This window comes from Urocitellus parryii, chromosome 2 (assembly GCF_045843805.1).
Source record: "Urocitellus parryii isolate mUroPar1 chromosome 2, mUroPar1.hap1, whole genome shotgun sequence".
Taxonomy (NCBI): domain Eukaryota; kingdom Metazoa; phylum Chordata; class Mammalia; order Rodentia; family Sciuridae; genus Urocitellus; species Urocitellus parryii.
The window spans coordinates 46,957,528-46,977,751 of record NC_135532.1 but is presented as its reverse complement, the minus strand read 5'-3'; the positions used below and the strand labels follow the sequence as shown (position 1 = coordinate 46,977,751).

The 20,224-nt window shown below is 38.4% G+C and overlaps 1 protein-coding gene, 1 non-coding gene and 1 pseudogene across 4 annotated transcripts in view; 1 reads left to right on the top strand and 2 right to left on the bottom strand.

Moving 5' to 3' along the window:
- Elf1 (E74 like ETS transcription factor 1) overlaps positions 1-20,224 on the bottom strand; it is a 108,315-nt gene that overhangs the window by 87,915 nt on the left and 176 nt on the right. For 2 of the 3 annotated variants that reach the window (XM_026399558.2, XM_026399564.2), the window contains exon 1: positions 20,109-20,193. The exons of the other annotated variant lie outside the window; for it this stretch is intronic. The gene's annotated coding sequence lies outside the window, so the exon portion shown is untranslated. Of the gene's footprint in view, positions 1-20,108; positions 20,194-20,224 lie in introns of those variants that run through there. 3 annotated transcript variants of the gene reach the window in all.
- LOC113190354 (pleckstrin homology domain-containing family A member 1 pseudogene) lies at positions 211-1,423 on the top strand (annotated as a pseudogene).
- Positions 20,007-20,078, bottom strand: Trnae-uuc (transfer RNA glutamic acid (anticodon UUC)). Its single transcript has one exon. It is a non-coding gene; the product is annotated as a tRNA-Glu (tRNA).

Here is a 20,224-nt window from a genome sequence, read left to right as displayed (position 1 = left end):
TACTCAGCAGGAGCATGACTTGAGTGTACAAGACCAAACTAGGCAACATAGCAAGGCCTTATCTCAAAAAAAAAAAAAAAAAAAAAAAGGCAGCTGCGCGTGCGAAGTGCGCGGGCCTGCAGTCCTGGGCGGCCTCTGGGTCCCTGTAGGAGCCGTTGCGGCGGCCCGGGTGCTCCAGGCCGAGGCCGCGGGTAATGTTCAAGCCCAGAAATGCCTTATGTGGATCGTCAGAATCGCATCTGTGGTTTTCTAGACATTGAAGAAAATGAAAACAGTGGGAAATTTCTTCGAAGGTACTTCATACTGGGTATCAGAGAAGATAGTTTTGTATGGTACATGGATAATCCACAGAACCTTCCTTCTGGATCATCACGTGTTGGAGCCATTAAACTTACCTATATATCAAAGGTTAGCGATGCAACTAAGCTAAGGCCAAAGGCCGAGTTCTGTTCTGTTATGAATGCAGGAATGAGGAAATATTTCCTACAAGCCAATGATCAGCAAGATCTAGTAGAATGGGTAAATGTGTTGAACAAAGCTATAAAAATCACAGTACCAAAGCAGTCAGACTCACAGCCTAATACAGATAATCCAAGTCACCAGGGTGAATGTGGGAAGAAGCAAGTGTCTTACAGTACTGATATTGGTGGTGGTGTACCCATCATTACTCCAACTCAGAAAGAAGTAAATGCATGTGGGGAGAGTGTTGACAGAAATAATTTGAAACGATCACAAAGTCATCTTCCTTGCTTTACTCCACAACTACCTCCTGACAGTGCCGTTATCAAAGCTGGTATTTTGTAAAACAAGGAGCAGTGATGAAAAACTGGAAAAGAAGTTATTTTCAATTGGATGAAAACACAACAGGCTACTTTAAATCTGAACTGGAAAAGGAACCTCTCCGCCTAATACCACTTAAAGAGGTTCATAAAGTTTAAGAGTGTAAGCAAAGTGATATAATGATGAGGGACAACCTGTTTGAAATTGTAACAACATCTCGAACTTTCTATGTACAGGCTGATAGCCCTGAAGAGATACACAGTTGGATTAAAGCAGTCTCTGGTGCTATTGTAGCACAGCAGGGATCTGGCTGATCAGCATCTTCTGAGCATTCCCACAGTCCTTCAGAGTCCAAACACACTATCTGTCCTGCAGATGCCGCAGCAGCAGCCACCTCACATTCCACAGCCTCTCAAGCAACTCTCTGGTCTCAAGCTTTACCATGGAGATCCAAGGATTTTACAAATCTCTTGCCAAGGTCAGGCCAGGGAACTTCAAGGTCCAGATTGTCTCTACAACAGAACCAGCTTCCAAAGTGACTGAACAAGCTCTGCTAAAACCTCAAAGTAAAAATGGCCCTCAGGAAAAAGATGGTGATCCCGGAGACTTGGATGATGCAAGCCTTCCAGTCAGCGATGTATAAGATAGAAGCATGCAGGGCCTATCACTATCCATCCTCAGTGTCCTTCACGAGGCTTCTAGCCAAAGATGATAAAGGGGGAAGTGGGTTTTAATGTGTATATTATACTGCCTTTCAGATGTACTCTTTGAAAGCTGGTAAACCAAGAATCTAAGGAGAAGCGAAATGAAATGTCATTTCTTTCAGAAAGAGGGAAAAAACCTGATTGTCTTCGTATCAACTATCTTAAGCTTTGTGTATTCTTATTTGGGTGGCAAAAATGTGTGTGTGGTATTTTTTTTCCTAGTGACTTTGACAGTTTAAATGTTTAACAACTTACAAACATTGAAAATGCTTATTAATTGTTTTGGTCATTTAAAAAATGCTACTATGACTTCCTATTAAATGTTGATATTTAAACATAAAAAAAAGAACAAAAAGGCTGACTATTAAACATCCAATTCTACATTATAAATTAAAATGTTTAAAGTAAAAATATTTATATATTTTGAATCTATTTGTAGTTTTGTGCAAGGTTTATTTAAGGAAACAGGTTTTGGAGGGTTTTTTTGGTGCTGGGAATTGAACCCAGGACCTTGTGCATGCTAAGCAAGCACTCTGCCACTGGCAAGTGCTCTTACCACTGAGCTACAACCTCAGGCCACAAGTTTTCTTTTTTTGGACCAGGAATTGAACCCAGGGACACTTTACCATCGAACCACATCCCAAACCTTTTTATTTTTAATTTTGAGACAGGATCTCACTAAGTTGCTGAGGCTGGTTTTGAAATTTCAATCCTCCTGCCTCAGCATCCCAAGGTGCTAGGATTACAGGCATGCGCCACTCAGCTTAAAGCTTTCTTTAAAAAGAAAAAAAACTACCAAATACTGAAACATGGGTCAATAATTTGTATGCTCAAGTACTTAGGCAGAAATGTACCAATAAATTAATAACATAGTATTTAGATATGTCTCCAAAATATAAGATAAAATGGTGGATAGAGAGAAAACTATAAAATAAAATAAATATTTTAAAATGTTAATGGTAAAATACAGGCAGTTAGTAAATAAGTATTCATAAAATTTCAACTTTGTTGCACGTTTTAAAACATTCTTAATACAATATAGAGGAAAAAGTCTACTATTAATTAAATTGAATATTCTAGTAGAAAAATTGGTATAGGGCCTGGATAGGCATTTCATAAACACAGGAAAAAAGGTTCATTTTCACAATCTCAGAGTACAAAAACAATACCATTTTTCATTCACTAAATTAACAAAAATTCAAATGATTAGAGAGGGCATAAGAGAAACAAATGCTCTCATTCTCTATTCATGAGACTTAAAAGAGAATCATTCTAGAAGGCAAATTCATAATCAAAAGGCTTTAGTATGGGGCTGGGGATGTAGCTCGGTGATAGGTTTATTAGCCTAGCAAGTGTGAGGCTCTGGGTTCAATCCCCAGCACGGCCAAAAAAGGGGGGAAAAAGTCTTAGTGTGTGTGTATATCTTTGACTAAGCAGTTTCAGTCCTAGGAATTTATTTCAACAAAATATATGCATATATTAAGATAGAAATATGTGATATAGTATTGTTCGAAAAAGTAAAACTGGAAACAGATAAATCAGGAGAAACTACTACAGAAACTGTCACGTTATATGGAAGGGTCCATGTTATTCAGTTATCAAAAGTGATTACTGAAGAGCCAGGCTCAATCCTATAATCCCAACAATTTGGGAAGCTGAGGCAGAAAGATACCAAATTCCAGAGCAGCCTCAGTAACTAAATAAGACCTACGCAACTTAGTGAGATCCTGTCTCAAAATTAAAAGGGCTGGGGCTGGGGTTGTGGCTCAGTGATAGAGCACTTGCCTAGCATGTATGAGGCACTGGGTTCAATTCTTAGTAATATATATAACTAAATAAAGGCCCATTGACAATTAACATATATTTAAAAATAAAAATAAAAAGGGCTGCAGATATAGCTCAATGGTAAAGAACCTCTGCATACAATTCCCAGTACCAAAAAAAAAAAAGTAAAATAAAATAAAAAGTGGTTATCTATATAAAGTAGCATAGATATGGGAAAATCTCCAGGATAAATTTGTGAAATGTGCAAGTTAGAAAACAGTATAAATGAAGGCACAATCGACATTTAAATATTCATGATTTACCTTTCAGTGGGTAAACTATGGCAAATTCAAAGTTAACAGTACTAATCTTATTCTGGATAGTCAGATTTTTTATTATTTGTATTTGTTATGTAGTATTTAAGTAGCTATACTATGTTTCTGGCACTGTCCTTCAGACTTAGAATACAGTCAACTTAACTGTAGATGGACAATTCAGGGACAGGCCCTGTCCACATATGAAGAAAATCAACAAATGGCATAAAAAGTGGCCAGAAAAACCTACTTAGAGTGATCAGGAATAACCTTTCTGAAAAGGTGACAGCTGACCAGAGACCTAAATGTTAAGAATCCTAAATGATAAGGTAAAGAGTCTGAGGAAGAATCCTATTAGCAAAGGAAATTACAGTTTCTTACAAAGGCAATGAAGGAGGAGGAAGCACCTCAGTGAGAGTGAAAGGAGATGAGAGAAGTAGGAAAAGCAACTTAGAGAAGTATTCTTACAGAATTTGTGTCATTTATACTCAGAAAAAAGGACTGAGCTAGAAACAAAACAAAAAAAAATTGTCAGGTGTGGTGGTACATACTTGTAATCCCCACAAATTAGGAGGCTGAGGTAGGAGGATCACAAGTTCAAGATCAGCCTAGGCAACTTATGAGGGCCTAAGCAATTTAGAGAGACACTGTCTCAAAAAAATAAAAAGGGGGCTGGGGATGTGGCTCAAGCAGTAATGCACTCACCTGGCATGCATGCGGCCCAGGTTCGATCCTCAGCACCACATACAAACAAAGATGTTGTGTCCGCCGAAAAATTTAAAAAAAAAAATACTAAAAAATTATCTCTCTATCTCTCTCTCTTTAAAAAAAAATTTTTTTTTTTTAAATAAAAAGGGCTGGGGATGTATGTAGCTCAGTGGTAAAGCACCCCTGGGTCCAATCCCCAGTACCAAAAAAATATATATTTTGGCACACCCTACCCGTAAAAGCAGTCAAAATCTTGAAATTTTTTCTTGCTAAGTGATCAACACACATCTCATTTAATCCTTATAACAGAGCTATTAAAATCATTCAGAAAGTTTCAAAACTGAGTGGTCTTGGAGCAACAATTCTCATATTTGTATTCACTAGATCCTGCTTAAGGAATCAGCAGGGTGAATATTTTTCAAGTATTTCACAGACCCTGATCATTTTTAAATTCTAGTTCTTCCCTTAAAAAAGCATAATCATTTAAAGTCCTATAGTCACACAACCCAATCCCAATCTTTATTATTCCCTCACTTCACAGCTTACGTTCCTCAAAGATTTTTCTATACTTACCCACTCCCATTTCTTCATCTCCCACTCATTATTCAATTCACCCTAATCTAATCTAACCTCTCAAGTTACAACAGATTTAGTGTCATAAAAGTCAACAACCTCACAGGGCTAAATCCAAGCCAGGCACAGTGGCCCATGCCTGTTATTCAAGCAACTCAGGAAGCCGAGGCAGAAGGACCACAATCTCAAGGTCACACTCAGCAACTTAGCAAGACTTTGTCTCAAAAAAATAAAAAGGCCTGGGATGTAATTCAGTGGCAAAGCACTTCTGGTTCAACCCCATCTCCCCCTGGCCAGAAAAAAAAAAAAAAATTAACACAAAATGTTAGTCCTACTTAAAAACACTTTTTCAACTTCTCGGAAGCTAAGTTCTTTCCTGATCTACCGTTTCTGGAGTTTTCCTCCTCAGTTTTCCCGAAGACCTCCTAAACACTCAACACTGTCAACACTGGAGGTCCTAACAGCTCAAAGGTACCCTCTTACTCTTTGTGGGCAAATCTATCTATTTACAGGGCATCAAACTACCAAGTTACAGTATAAAGGTAAAAACCACCTATGTTTGATAACCCTGACAATTCCCTTAGATTTACCCTTTACTTTTTACCACATTAACAAAACACACTGGCAACCAATGTCATCTAAATAAATATAACTGAATTTTTTTCCAACATTAAAGTACCAGATTAAATAGGTAATTTACATTTATAGACCTTATTGTACAAAAAGGTACACAACTTTTCTCCTTACTCCCAAACCATTCTACCTCCATAGTCCCTGTTTAAAACATCAACATCTGCGTGTTCTTTAAGATTTAAAATCCTTAACATACCTACAATGTCTTCTATAATCTAATTCCTGCCAACCTCATCTCTCCATTTCTAGTCACAACTTCCAAAGAGATCTTTCATTTCTCAAAGTTTACCCTTTCTTTCCAGCTACAGAGCACTTACAAATCACTACCCCCTCAGCCTTTCTCCTCCCCCACCCCTCCTCATTTCTCCTAAACCAGAAGGTTACTCCCTTCAGGACTCTAATGCCATTTCCTCAGGGAAACCTTTTCAATCCAGTCCATTCTCCCAGCTTGTAAGGGGTCTTTATGCACATTAACACTCAAGGATACTTTTGCAAATAACACTTAAGGATGCTTTTTACTTGTTCAATCAACATCTCTTTTGCTAAAATATAAGTTTCATAAGGATTTGTCTGGTTTTTCTCATTTTTATACCCCTAGCACCTAACACTCAAATACTGGTGAAATTAGTAATTTCATCTCATTACAAATACTTTTTGCACTCAAAAATAATTCGTATACCTCTGATACTATTTGGTTTTTACCCACAGTTCCTGTCGCTCATAGGAAGGCCTTAGAAACTAGAATTTCTATTTCCCAAGGTGAGTCATCATAAATCCTGTTTTTACTGCCACATTTTTTGTCTCAGAGCTGGCCATAAAGAAACCTCTCTGACCTATCCTTGTCTGATGTTAGGTCATAAGACCCTCCTCATTGGTGGGGGAGGGGGCTACTACCCCAACACTTTGGAGAGAAGGCTAACACCACCCAGTCTATTAGCATTAGATATACACTGAAGTCTGAATAAAATTCCGGAGCTGAGAGAGTTCTGGATATCTGAACAAATGGAGATTGCTTGGAGGATGGCAAACCCTTTCATCTATCTAAACCTATGCATTTCTTCCATCTGTATCCTTTATAATAGCCTTTATAATAAACTAGTAAAGGTGTTTCCCTGAATTCTGTTGAGTCACTCAACCAAATTAATGGAACTCAAAGAAGAGGCTGTGAGAACCTGATTCCAAACTAGTCAGAAACACATGTAAAACCTAGGACTTGGAATTGGCATTAAAGCAGGAGAGGGGGGCAGTCTTGGTGACTGAGTCCTCAACCTGGGCAATCTGATGCTATCTCCAGGTAGACAGAATCTGAACTAAATAGGATTGATTAGAGAACACTCAGCTGGTGTCCACTGTAGAACTGACTCCTACTTGCTTGCTGGTGGGGGTAAATCCCCACACATCTATCTGGTATCAGAAATCTTTTGTGTTGATTCTGGTGAGAACAGAAAAGACATGGATTGTTTTTGTTTTTTTCAACAGAATAACCAAATAAACTTTGAATTTGCTTCTTTACAAATTTTCACAGGGATAGCAGGACATAGTGGCCCACACCTATAATCCCAGTGGCTTAAGAGGCTGAGACAAGAGGATAACAAGTTCAAGACCAGCCTCACCAACTTAGTGAGACCCTAAGCAACTTAATGAGATCCTGTCTCAAAAAAAAAAAAAAAAAAAAAAAAGAGGCTAGGGATGTGGGGCTCAGTGGTAAAGCACCCCTGGGTTAAATCTCCAGCAACAAATAAATAAATAATAAACAAGATTTTTAACAGGGATAAAAAAATACGTAACATTAAATTAATCATTTTAACTATTTCTAGTACACTCATGTTGTGTACAAGCTATCTATCTCTAGAACTCTTTTCATCTTGCAAAACTGAAACTATATCAATTAAAAAACTACTCTTTATTTTTCCTGGCAACCACCAGTTCTACTACCTTTATAAATTTGACTACTCCAAGTACCTCATGTAAGTGGAATCATGCGTATGTCTTTTTGTTATTGGTTTAATTCAGTTAGTATAATGTCCTCAAGGTTCATCCATACTGTAGCTTGTCATAACTTCCTTTCTTCTTAAGGCTGAATAATATTCCCCTCTCTCTCTCTCATTCATATATATATTATATATAAAATATATTTTTTTTCTCTTATTTATCCATTCATCCATTGATAAACACTTGGGCTACTTCTACCTCAACTGAGACTCTCAATTCTTTTAAGTATATACTGAGAAGTAGAATTGCTGGGTGATATGGTAATTCTACATCTTTTTTTTTTGTCCCGGGGGATTGAACTCAGGGGCAATTGACCACTGAGCCACCTCCCCAGCTCTATTTTGTATTTTATTTAAAGACAGGGCCTGAGTTGCTTAGAACCTCATTTTTGAAGAGGCTAGCTTTGAACTCGCAATCCTCCTGCCTCAGCCTCCCAGCTGCTGGGATTATGGGTGTGAACCATTACACTGGGCCAATTCTACATAATTTTTTGAGGAACTGCCATACTGTTTTCCATAGTGGCTTCCCCACTTTATATCTCCAGAAAAGATACACAAGATTTCCATTTTTTCCACATCCTGGCCCCAACATTCACCAATTTTTTTAAATTTTAGCCATTCCAGTTGAACGTCAGCCAGTGAGTTTGCTCTTACATAAACATTAACATGTCTCACTCTAGTCAGAATGGCAGTTATCAAGAATACAAGCAATAATAAGTGTTGGCGAGGAAATGAGGAAAAAGGTTTACTCATACATTGCTGCTAGGACTGCAAATTGATGCAACCACTTTGGAAAGCAGTATAGAGATTCCTCAGAAAACTTGGAATGGAACCACCATTTGAGCCAGCTATTCATTCCTCAGTCTATAGCCAAAGGACTTAAAATCTGCATACTATAGTAAGGCAGCCACATCAACATTTATAGCAGTTCAATTCACAATAGCTAAATTGTGGAACCAACCTAGATGCCTATCAATAAAGGGATAAAGAAAATATGGAATTATACACAACAGAATATTACTCAGCATTAGAGAGAATAAAATTATGGCATTTGCAGGTAAATGATGGAGCTGAAGAATATCATGCTAAGCAAAGTAAGCCAATCCCCAAAAAAACAAAGGCCGAATGTTTTTTCTGATTAATGGATGCTGATAATAGGGGTGGGAGTGGGGAGAATGGAAGAACTTTGGATTGGGCAAAGGGGAGGGGCAGATGAGCATGGGGCAGGAAAGATGGTAGAATGAGATGGACATCATTACCCTAAGTACATGTCTGATTGCACAAATGGTTTGACTCTACATTGTGTGCAACCAGAGAATTGAAATGTTGTGCTCTATTTGTGTACAATGAATTGAAATGCATTCTGCTGTCATGTATAACTAAGTAGAACAAATTAAAAAAAAACTGTTACCTTCCCTTAAAAAAGCATATACCAAAAGATGAAAAAGTTAAAATTAATATATTAAAAATGTGAATATTATTTAACAAAAAAGTGTATCTTGTTTTCTGTATAAACTTGTGGTAAAAGGCTCTCTAAAATTGGGCTCCATTGCTGGGCACAGTGATGTATGCCTATAATCCCAGCAGCTCTGGAGGCTGAGGCAGGAGAATCCCAAATTCAAAGCCAGCCTCGGCAACTTATCGAGGACCTAAGTAACTTAGCCAGACCCTGTCTCTAAATAAAATATTTTTTTAAAGGATTGGGGATGTGGCTCTGTGGCTAAGTGTCCCAGGGTTCAATCTCTGGTACCAAAATAAATAAATAAGGCTCCATAAACTAGTAAAACATATTCTAGACAATATTGACAATGCAGAAGAATAAACCATCTCTCAAAGAAGAATTTCAAAGGAAACCAAAATTCTGATTCATGTGCAACGACACAAAAAGGGGAAAACAAAGGAAAGGCATTCCCACTCATCTCTGAAATTCACTGATGGCCACCTGAATACTTGCAGTTCTGAATTACTTAAACCTGTGTTTTGTCTCCCATCAGGATACTTCCCCTAACCTCTACCCACCGCTGTATGCTGGGCAGCCTTCCTTATCAACTTTGCCTGTGATCACTCTCTTCCTGTCATACTCAGCTGTTATAACTGGGTCCATGCCTGCTAGCCTCCTCAGGGGTGATTTCAGCAGCACAGCTGCATCCTTCCCGATTAATAGGTTGTAGGTGCCCCTTGGCAAAAGTCAAGTATCTGATAAACACAAAAGCTAAGGAAGCTGGGATAAAAAAAAATTCCATTCCAATATTGAAAAGCTGAATTAAATGTCTGATTAAATCTTGGAACATAAAAAGCTTCACACGGAGAGGGGAGGGAGGGAAAAGGAGGAGGCAGAGGATTAGCAAGGATGGTGGAATGTGTTGGACATCATTATCCAAACTACATATATGAAGACACAAATTGAGTGTCAACCTACTTTATATACAGAGATATGAAAAACTGTGGTATATATGTGTAGTAAGAATTATTATGTGTATAATTATTATTATGTATATATGTGTAATAAAAAACAAGTACATGTACGAAGACATGAATTGGTGTGAACATACTCCATACAAAGATATGAAAAATTGTGCTATATGTGTAATAAGAATTGTTAAACATTCTGCTGTCGTGTATTTAAAAAAATAAAATCAATAAAATAAATTAAAATTAAAGCTTCACACAGAGCAATATATGAATACATTCTAAATCAGAAATGTATCCTGGTCTCTAGATTCTGAATCCAAAAAAAGATTTCAACTCAAAAGATTAAACTACAAATACAGAAGAAGTCACTGGGCCAAGTGCCTTCCCAAAGATTTCAAAGTAGAAAAAAAAGTTTGAAATAGAAAGTATTTAATAATGAAAGCAGGACTCAGTGGTGATGCCTATAATTCCAGCAACTCAGAAATTGAAGCAAGAGGACCACAAATTCAAAGCCAACCTCAGCAACTTATTAAGACCCTATTTCAAAATAAAAAGAACTGGTGGTAGTTCAGTGGTAAAGCTTCCCTGGGATCGATCCCCACTATTACCTGCCTTCCAAAGTATTTAATAGGGAAAATTTGCATTCAAAAATACTAAAATTTACAGTTTATGAAACAGTGATAACTGCTTTATCAAAATTCCAAGTCATCTATGCTAGAATTACTTTTCAAAGATTTTTTTTATTTGTATTGGTGAAAACAAACCTAGGTATGAAAAGTAAAAGTGAATACTTGACTACGAATAATCCTAAAATAGTATTATATATCATAAAAAGGTAGATACTGTGTGAAAACAAAGTCTCTTAAGAGTAGATTAAATGTTAAAAGTTTCTTTATGTAAGTTCAATGTCACATTTTTAAAAAGATTATGAGAGCAAATAATTAAAGGTCCTTAGAAAATATAATATATCCTGATGTGGTGATTCACACCTGTAATCCCAGCGACTCAGAAGGCTAAGGCAAAAGGATTACAAATTCAAGGCCAGCCTTAGCAATTTAGTGAGACTGCTTCAAAACAAAAGTGAAAATTAAAAAGAACTGGGGATGTAACTCTGTGGTAAAGCTCCCTTGAGCTCAATCTCCAGTTTAAAAAAAAAAAAAAAAAAAAGAAGGAAGGAACCAAATATATCCCTAATTTTATCAACTCTTCATTGCAATACCTAGGAAAGGAGCAAATAAACCATGACGTATTTAGAAAGTTACTTTTCTTAAGCCATATTTAAATAATTCTTTGGGGTTTTTGTTTTGTATTGTTTTTGGGGTACTGGGAATTGAAACCAGGGGCCCTGAACCACTGAGCCACATCCCCATCCCTTTTTATTATGAGACAGGGTCTCACTAAATTGGTGAGGCTAGCTTTGAACTTGTGATCCTCCTGCCTCAGCTTCCTGAGTTGCTGGGATTACAGCACTATGTACTACACTTCCACACTCTCACTCAAATAATACTTTTAAAAACATAATTTACTTATTTGTGGACCTGTATAAACATTTGCTTTTCTTTGAGAGATAGAGGTCTCACTATTCCTAGGCTAGTCTCTAACTTGGTTCAAGCCATCCTCCTGCTCAGTCTCCAACTAGCTGGAGCTTACTGCTAATCATCTGTATTTTCATCATGGCCTATTTAGCTTAAAATTATACAATATATGTTGATTGTAGAATGTAAATATTCAGGGAGCAAAAAGTAATTCTGAAAAGTCACCCACAATCCCAAACAGTTACAGGATAATTTTAAATAAAACCAAACATTTAAAGTTTACTCCAGATTTGTTATGCTATACATTTTACAAAAACGATAATATTTAAATATTAAAAATCATTAACAGTTGGGCACCATGACGCATACCTGGAATACCAATGACTCTGGAGACAGAGGCAAGAGGACACCAAATTCAAGGACAACCTTAGCAATTTAGGAGACCCTGGCTCAAAATTTAAATATATACACACACACACACACACACACACACAATTAGGGATGTAGTTCAGTGGTGAAGCACCCCTGGGTTCAATCCCCAATATCAAAACCAAAATTAATAATCATTAACATTTGACAATTACTCAATACCAAAATGTAGGGCCCGTAAAGCAAAGTATAAGGTAACTTAATAAGCTAGAGACTAATACTTCATCCATTCTCATCAGAATACACAACTGCTGACCTCAGAATGTTGTTTCAGCTCACTTCTGCTTTTCTATTTCAAGCACTAAATGGCTGCTCTACCACTGCTGACATCTCGGGGAATTCAAGTGTGTAAGTCATTTATGACATTGTAGGCAGTAAACAACTCATCTGCTGGGAAAGTTATTTTGTAGAATCCAAGACTAAACCATTTCCTGAGTTACAGAGAGCAAATTAGTCTTTCACAATCACCATTTCACTTCGATATCCAGCTAGCTTACCAATGTTTGATCTGTGAGCAGACAGCCTTTCTAAATAAGAAACAATATACTCCAAACTCTTTTACATAAGTACATTTAAACCATTTCATCAAGCCATGGAGAATTTTTAACTAAAACCAACTGTACAAAAAATGAGAAGAGCTAGGCTCAGTAGCACAAGCCTGTAAACCCAGTAACTTGGGAGGCTGAGGCAATAGTACCACAAGTTTGAGGCTAGACTAGGTAACTTAAGGAGACCTTGCTTTCAAAATAAAAACAAAAAGATGTTAAAGATGTGGCTCAGTGATAGAGCACCTCTCAGTTGAATTCCTAGGACCTAAAAAAAAAAAAAAAGAAGAAGAAGAAGAAAGCTGGCAGTAGGTGGGGGATTCATATAGTACTCAAAAAAATACGGGGCTGGGGTTGTGGCCAGTGGTAGAGCAGTCGCCTAGCCATGTGCAAGGCCCTGGGTTCCATCCTCAGCACCACATAAAAATAAATAAATAAATAAGGTATTATGTCCAACTACAACTAAAAAATACATATTTAAAAAATGTAACTCTCAAATGATAATACTATGTGTGTGTTATAAAATGAGATTTTAAAAAATTAGTAAAATAAAAGTAAAAAAAAATATATCATTTCACAACAGGACTACATGCCATATGGTTTAAAAAGCAAACTCTTATGAAATTTCTGAAGAAACATACCTTCTAAAAAAGCAGTGAATTTCTTTGCAACTTTTTAAAGCTATTAATTGTATTTCAGATTCCATTTAAAAGCCTCAGAAAAGCTTCCAGAAAAAAACTGATTTCAGCCAGGCGTGGTGGTGAACACCTGCAATACCAGCAGCTGCAGGGGTCGGGGAGGTGGAGGGTGCTGAGGCAGGAGGATCTCAAGTTCAAAGCCAGCCTCAGCAAAATCAAGGCACTAAGCAACTCAGTGAGACTGGGGATATGGCTCATTGGCCAAGTACCCCGGTACACCACCCCCTTTCCCCCCCCCAAAAAAAATGATTTCAACCACATACACCAATGGGAGAGAAGAGAGCAAGTCAGCTCTAAAATAATAAATTTCATGCTGGGTGCAGTGACAAACACCTGTAATCCCAGCCCTGTGGAGGCTGAGACAGCAAGTTCAAGGCCAGTTTCAGCAACTTAGATCCTCAGCAATCTAGTCCCTCAATTTCTGAGACCATGTCTCAAAATAAAAAATACAAAAGGGCCAGGGATGTAATTAACACTCCTGGAGATTCCTAAGATAACTTGGAATAGAACCAGTCATCCCCCTCCTAGGTTTATACCCAAAAGACTTAGAATCAGCATACTATAGTGACAGCCACATCAATGTTTATAACAGCTCAATTCCCAATAGCTAAACCACAGAACCGACCTAGGTGCCCTTCAACAGATGAGTGGATAAAGAAACTATGGTATATATACACAATGAAATATTACTCATCCTTAAAGAAGAATGAAATTATAGCATTTGCCAGTAAATGGATGGAACTAGAGAATACTATGCTAAGTGAAGTAAGCCAATCCCAAAGAACCAAAGTGGGGGAGGGAGAAAAGAGGTACTTTAGACTAGACAGAGGGGAGTAAAGGGAGAGAAGATGACATGGGAGGAAGAATGATATAATGAATAGAACATTACTTTATGTGCATATATGATTACTTGACCTGTATAACTCTATACCATGTAAAACCAGATGAATGAGAAGTTATACTCCATTTATGTATGATATGTCAAAATGCATTCTACTGTCATGTATGACTAATTAGAATAAAAAAAAAACACACTCCTGGGTTTCAATCCACAGTACCAAAATGAATACATTAGAATTTACTAATTTGAAATTTATCAAAGGAATGAAGCTTCTCTATAATTCTTTCGGATTTTAGTTCTAAATTTGTATTGTCCACAGGGTGGCAGTCTCACAGTCTTAAGTGTCCCTGGATTCAATGCACAACTTCAGTGTTCAAAAAACTACATGCACAAAGATGTGTAATAAATTTACTATTTGAGGGGTTGGGGTTGTGGCTGTGGCTCAGAGGTAGAGCACTCGTCTGACATGTGTGAGGTACTGGGTTCAATCCTCAGCACCACATAAAAAAAGATATTGTATCCACCTATAACTAGAAAATATTTTTTAAAAAATTATTATTTGATCAACCTGAAGGGTAAAAGTTGCCTGTCCTCTCCAAAACATTATGTTCTTAACTTCCCTAGTTCTTTTAGGAGTATTTACTTTGTAATATCTTAAAATTTCCTTCAATAAATCTCTTGTATATGATCTTTTCTATTTTGCTGTCACCACCCTATTTTAGGGAGACTAGATACAAGGAGAGCTGTTGGGAGACTATTACTGGCAGGAGATTGCCTAACTTGGTCAGGTAGGTCCTAACCTAAGGAGAATGGAAGGAGTAGGAATGAAGGTGAGAAAGGACACAGATATAACCTTTCCAAATTCCAGTTCATCTAAGACAATACTACCAAATTAATTACTTTCATATCACTTTTCCAAGCGAAGTAAAACTCCTTAACCTAAAATTCAAGAACTTTCCAAAATCTCTTTGTCAAGAGCCAAAGGCATCTGTAAAATAAACTTTTGCTTTGAAGAGACCTTGCAACTCTTGGTTTTTATTCATTCAGCCAATCAAATATTTTCTAAATGTTTACCAGGTGACATGCACTGTTCCAAGACTGGTGATATAAAGGGAAACAAGTCAAAGTATCTACTCCTCCTGACAGGACAGTCTATTTAGGGAAGCAGGTAAAGGCCCCAGGCATTTCCAGCTCCAGGCAGGTAGGAGTGAGGTTCCTTCAAAGTACAAGGCACTGGAAACACAACAGGGGTTGGGAGTATTGGTCAAGAGAGATCTGCCAGAGCACTAACAATGTTCCCTACCAACCCTAGTCTATTTTTGCAGCCCTATTTCCCATTCCTATCCCTCTTGTAGACTCAGCTTGGCCAATTGCTAGCAATTGTTAATGCATCTCTGCTTTGGTTTGCCTCCTCTAAAAACCTTGTTCCCCTCCCCCACAAAACAAAAGCCTAATTAGTCTTCAAAGTTCATCTCAAAGCTGCCTCCTAGAGGAGGGCTTATTCCCTAATACAAACACAGATGTGAATTTTGGAGACCTTTAACCTTGGTTTAGTTCCCTCTGAGCATTTATCAGACTATGCACACTATGCATTGTAACGTAATTACGTAATTATTACGTAATTACGTGTATACTCATCCAACCTCTTTCATCAGGTATTTACTGAGTATCTGCTACATTCCTGAAATTACCCAAGAGCTAGAATTTTATTGTTAAATTATCCCATTATCATTTTAAAATATGTAATATTCAAATGATAAATTTAAAATCTAGAGATATTCTATAGGCAGCAGGGCACAGTGGCAACACAGCTGTAATCTCAATAACTCCAGGAGGCCAAGGCAGGAGGATCACAAGTTTGAGGCCAGCCTGGGCAATTTAGCAAGACTGTGAATCAAAATAGAATTAAGAGAACTGAGGATGTAGCCCAGTGGTAGGGTGTTTTCCTAGCATGCTTGAGGCCCTGGGTTCAAATCCCCAATACAGAAAAAATTTTTCAAAGTCCTATATGATTTTTACTTATTCAATCCTTAACATTTTGCTGAGCTGTGACATGCCATAAAGTATAAAGTTCACAATTCAATGTTTTTTGGCATATTTAGAGTTGTGCAATCATCACTAAAATCTGATTTTAGTACATTTTAATCACCTTATGTACCTACATCAGCAGGCACCCTACCAACCCCCCTTTCTTCCAAGGTAATCACTATTTAACTATTAACATTTTATAAGTGGAATCATATAAAACGTGGCCTTTTGTGCCTTGTTTCTTTCATTTTGCATAATGTTATTGAAATTCCTCCACGTTACAGTATGCATCAGTATTTCATTTCTTTTTGTTGCCAATTAATATGCCATTGTACAGACACATCACTACTAATTCATCAGTGGGACTTTTCGGTTGTTTCCACTTTTGGCTTATGAATAGTGCTGCTATAAACATGTGTGTACAAGTTTGGGGGTAGACATACGCTTTCATTTCTCCTGGATATACACTTAGGAAATGCTGGATCATATCACTCTGTTTAACACTTCAAGGAACTATCAAACTTCCAACATGACTGCACCATTCTACATTTCCACCATGGGTGTTCAAACTTCTTTACTTTTGTTTGAATCTTATAGAACAAGAACAGTTCCACTACACAAAATCCTTACCCTCATGGAACTAATATTCTGATAGAACAAAACAAGAAATACACAGAATCAAATAAACAAACTGGCAATTTTTACAAAAATGAAGAAAAAACAGAGTAAATCAATCAGGAAGTAACCAAACAAGAGGGACTCTAGAATGATCACAAAAGACCTCTCGGCGAAAGCAATGCTGACCTGAAATGTGAAGAGGTAACTGGAAGTGGGTATGTTATAGGAAGAAGAAATGGCAAGTAATAAAACTAAGTTTACATGTTTGAGAAGTAAAAATGTGCCAATGTGGATGAAGTATAATGAAAAGGCAAAATTCGCAAATTAAGTTGGGAAGGTAAGCAGAGGCCAGATAACCTTAGGTCTCACAGATTAGGATAAAGTCTTTCAATTTTGCTTAAAAATGCCATAATCCTTTTCTAATCTCTTATCTTTGTTTAAATATGGGTGCTCATTTCTGCAAACATTTACTGAACTTTCATGTATCTTCTGATCACGCACACATTAGCGAATATTAAAGAGACTTTTTAGGTACATCAGCACCATTCATTTAGTATCATTATTTAGAAGCCAAGAAAGAATACCTAAAATATGGCTTCCAATGGCGTTTTGGTAAAAAGGTACAACCATATGCATGAATCCTCACAAATTTATCTCCTAGTCTTAACCAATTTAAGAAGAAAGCCTTACTGACAATAATTTGCAGCTCTCTTAGATTATCAAGATCATATTTCAATAAAGTCAATTAAGAATATAGCTTAAGTTTAGTCTCATAATTTAAACCTAGATTTCATTCTTATAAACTGAATTATAATTAACTGTTTTTTTTCCATTCTATTAAAAATTCAACCTTAATCCTATGAGTAAAAAAAATAGTCTACATGTTTATACTGTTTAAATCCCCCTCCACCCCAGTACTAGGGATTTAAACCTGGGGTGCTCTACCACTGAGCTACATCTCCAGGCCCTTTTATTATGTTTTATTCTGAGACAGGGGTCTCGCTAAATTGCTAAGGCTGGCCTAGAACTTCTATGGTCACACTGAGATTACAGGCGTCAACCATCATACCTGTTTTTTTGTTGTTGTTGTTTTGTTTTGTTTTTTGTTTTTTTGAGGTGGGGTCTCATTATGTCGCTCAGGCTAACTTTGAACTCCTGAGTCTCCTGCCTCAGCATTCCAAGATATGCGTCACCTAGTCCTAGATTGAGTCTTTTTAAATAAGTTTTTTTTTCCTCTGCATATTACAGCTATGTTCAGGATTTTCAAAGAGGAAAAAAAATATTTTCAAAACTCGAATGACATAAAAGGTCACTCTGATAAAAGAACCTGTTACCTAATCAAAACTTATGAAGTTAAAACTCCTTTCTAGGGTCGGGGCTTGATTTCCCATAGTTCTCCCTCCAGGCACTCTGCTCCTGCCAAACCAGACTACTTGCTAGCCTCTTGGTACTTGTCCCCGCCATCTCAGGTTTATGATTCACATTCCCCACCAGGAGAAATCCAACCAGTTCTTCAAGGTCCAGAACGCACACTCTTCCCTCCTAGTCTCTTCTCCAGTTACCTGAGTATAACTGATTCTTCATCTCTGTGTTCCAGTAGCAATTTCTACAACTCATTGTGTTGCCTTATATTCCATCTGGTGCACAACTATAGTAAAGAAATCTGTGTCTTGGATAGGGTTGCCATCAACCATTCCCCTTGGCTCACCCCAAATACACAGTGTAACTAGTTACAATTAGGAGTGGTCAAATTTAAAATAATGCAGTTTAGCACCATTGGATTCACATAATACCAAGTCATTTCAAAAATTAAGCCCTCTGTGGAGACAAACTAAAGTAGAGGTAAATTTCCTTCCTTCCAAATTTGGACCTAACTCTTCAGTATCTGGTTATTAATAACAACACAATATCACTCCTTATTTAAATAAAACTTCTCCACTTTCATTACCTACACAAGAATTATTCTTGCAATGCTATCTGAAGTTTGTAAGGTGTATTCAAGAATTTATGACAGTAAAGCTAGAGTTCAGAGAAGGTGAAAGATTCCACAAGTTCATACAGTTAATCATAGGACAAAATGTGATTCCATTCAGTATTCTATTACCTACCCACAAACATAAAGCACCTGAACATCAGTAACTTCAAAAGCATCTCGTGGACTTGGCATGAAGTAAAAAATTTTTGAATTAATGAAGATGATTCAAAATTTGTAGTTGTGGCAGTTTTCTTCTTTCATCTTTTTCTTTTATTTACAAGTGAAAGACTAATTAATCCTTAATCATGCAGATCACATTAACAGATCATTTTCAAATTTACTATGCAGTTAACAGTTTGGAACACACATATAACAACCAAAACATGCTCATCCACAAGAGTCACTTTTTCCTTATTTGTTCCCAGAAACCCAATAGACTAAACATTATAGCTGCTCCTATTTTCTAATTTCAACTTGCATTTAAGATAACGCTTTTGTTTCATTTACAGCTCACATGCTGCTGACACAGCTGCCCCTTCTTTGTAATAAACACAGGGCTTCTATATTTAAAAATACAGTGAAACTTTGTTATAACATCCCCTCCCCAGTCTCCGGACAATTTTCTCTCATCCAAGATCCACCTCCCCCCAGGACTTTTTAATCAGTGGCACTTAAAACACTGGTCCTTCGGAAAGTCAATGTTGTTCTTCAAAGACGTCTCATCACAGTGGTATTTTCCTTCTGCGTAGCTCTTTGTGTTTTAAGGGAGGGGAGGGAATCCTCTTCCCAAAGGCCCTCTCCTTAGGCTGGGGTACTTTCAGAGCGCAACCAGCGCCGGCAGCGTCAAGTGGGCTAACCTCGCACGCACACCCGGCGGGTGGGGGTGACGGGCAGCTGCGCCGCCGGGAAAGCGCGCCCCTGGGGCCGCTGCCCGAGGCGCTGGGCGTTCCGGACAGGGGGGGTCTCCTAAACAGCCAGCAGAAGGACGATATCACCAACCCCGGACGCCCAGAGCCAGCACCAGAGCAGGGCAAAACCGTCCCGCGTCTCTCCCCCGAGGAGTCAGGAGGGGGTGGCCAAGCAGGGTGTGGGCGCGAGGGGGGCCTGGGGAGGAGATAAGGCGAGACCCGAGTTAATCATCACCTCCCGAGCGTCTGGAAAACTACGGGCCAGGACTGGAGGGGCGGGGGAGCAGCGCCGCAGAAAGTGAAACTCCCCGACCATCGGACACCTGGAGCTAGAGGGACCCAGAGCGGGACCTGGAGCCTCTACGTTCCTCCAGCCCGCACGGCTGGGGACTCCTGGTCTCAAAGGAGCACCCCAGCTTTGGACGCGACGAACGACTACATCAGTGCTTCTCTTCTACAAACTGACCCGCACAAGGGATGGGTGTCAATCTGAATCACTGGAAATAAAACAGCCCCCCAAACCCGCCTTCCAAAAATAAGGGGTACACTGTTCCCATACCGGGAGTCGAACCCGGGCCGCCTGGGTGAAAACCAGGAATCCTAACCGCTAGACCATATGGGAAGTGCTGCTAGAGATACCGTCGCGACCCACCTGACAAGCGTAAGCGCTGCTACCGCCTTCACTACGCCGTGCACTGCCGCCTCTACTCGAGCGACTGCCGCCCGCTGCCCACGCGCGCGCGGGAACGAGCCGGGCCAGAGCGCGCA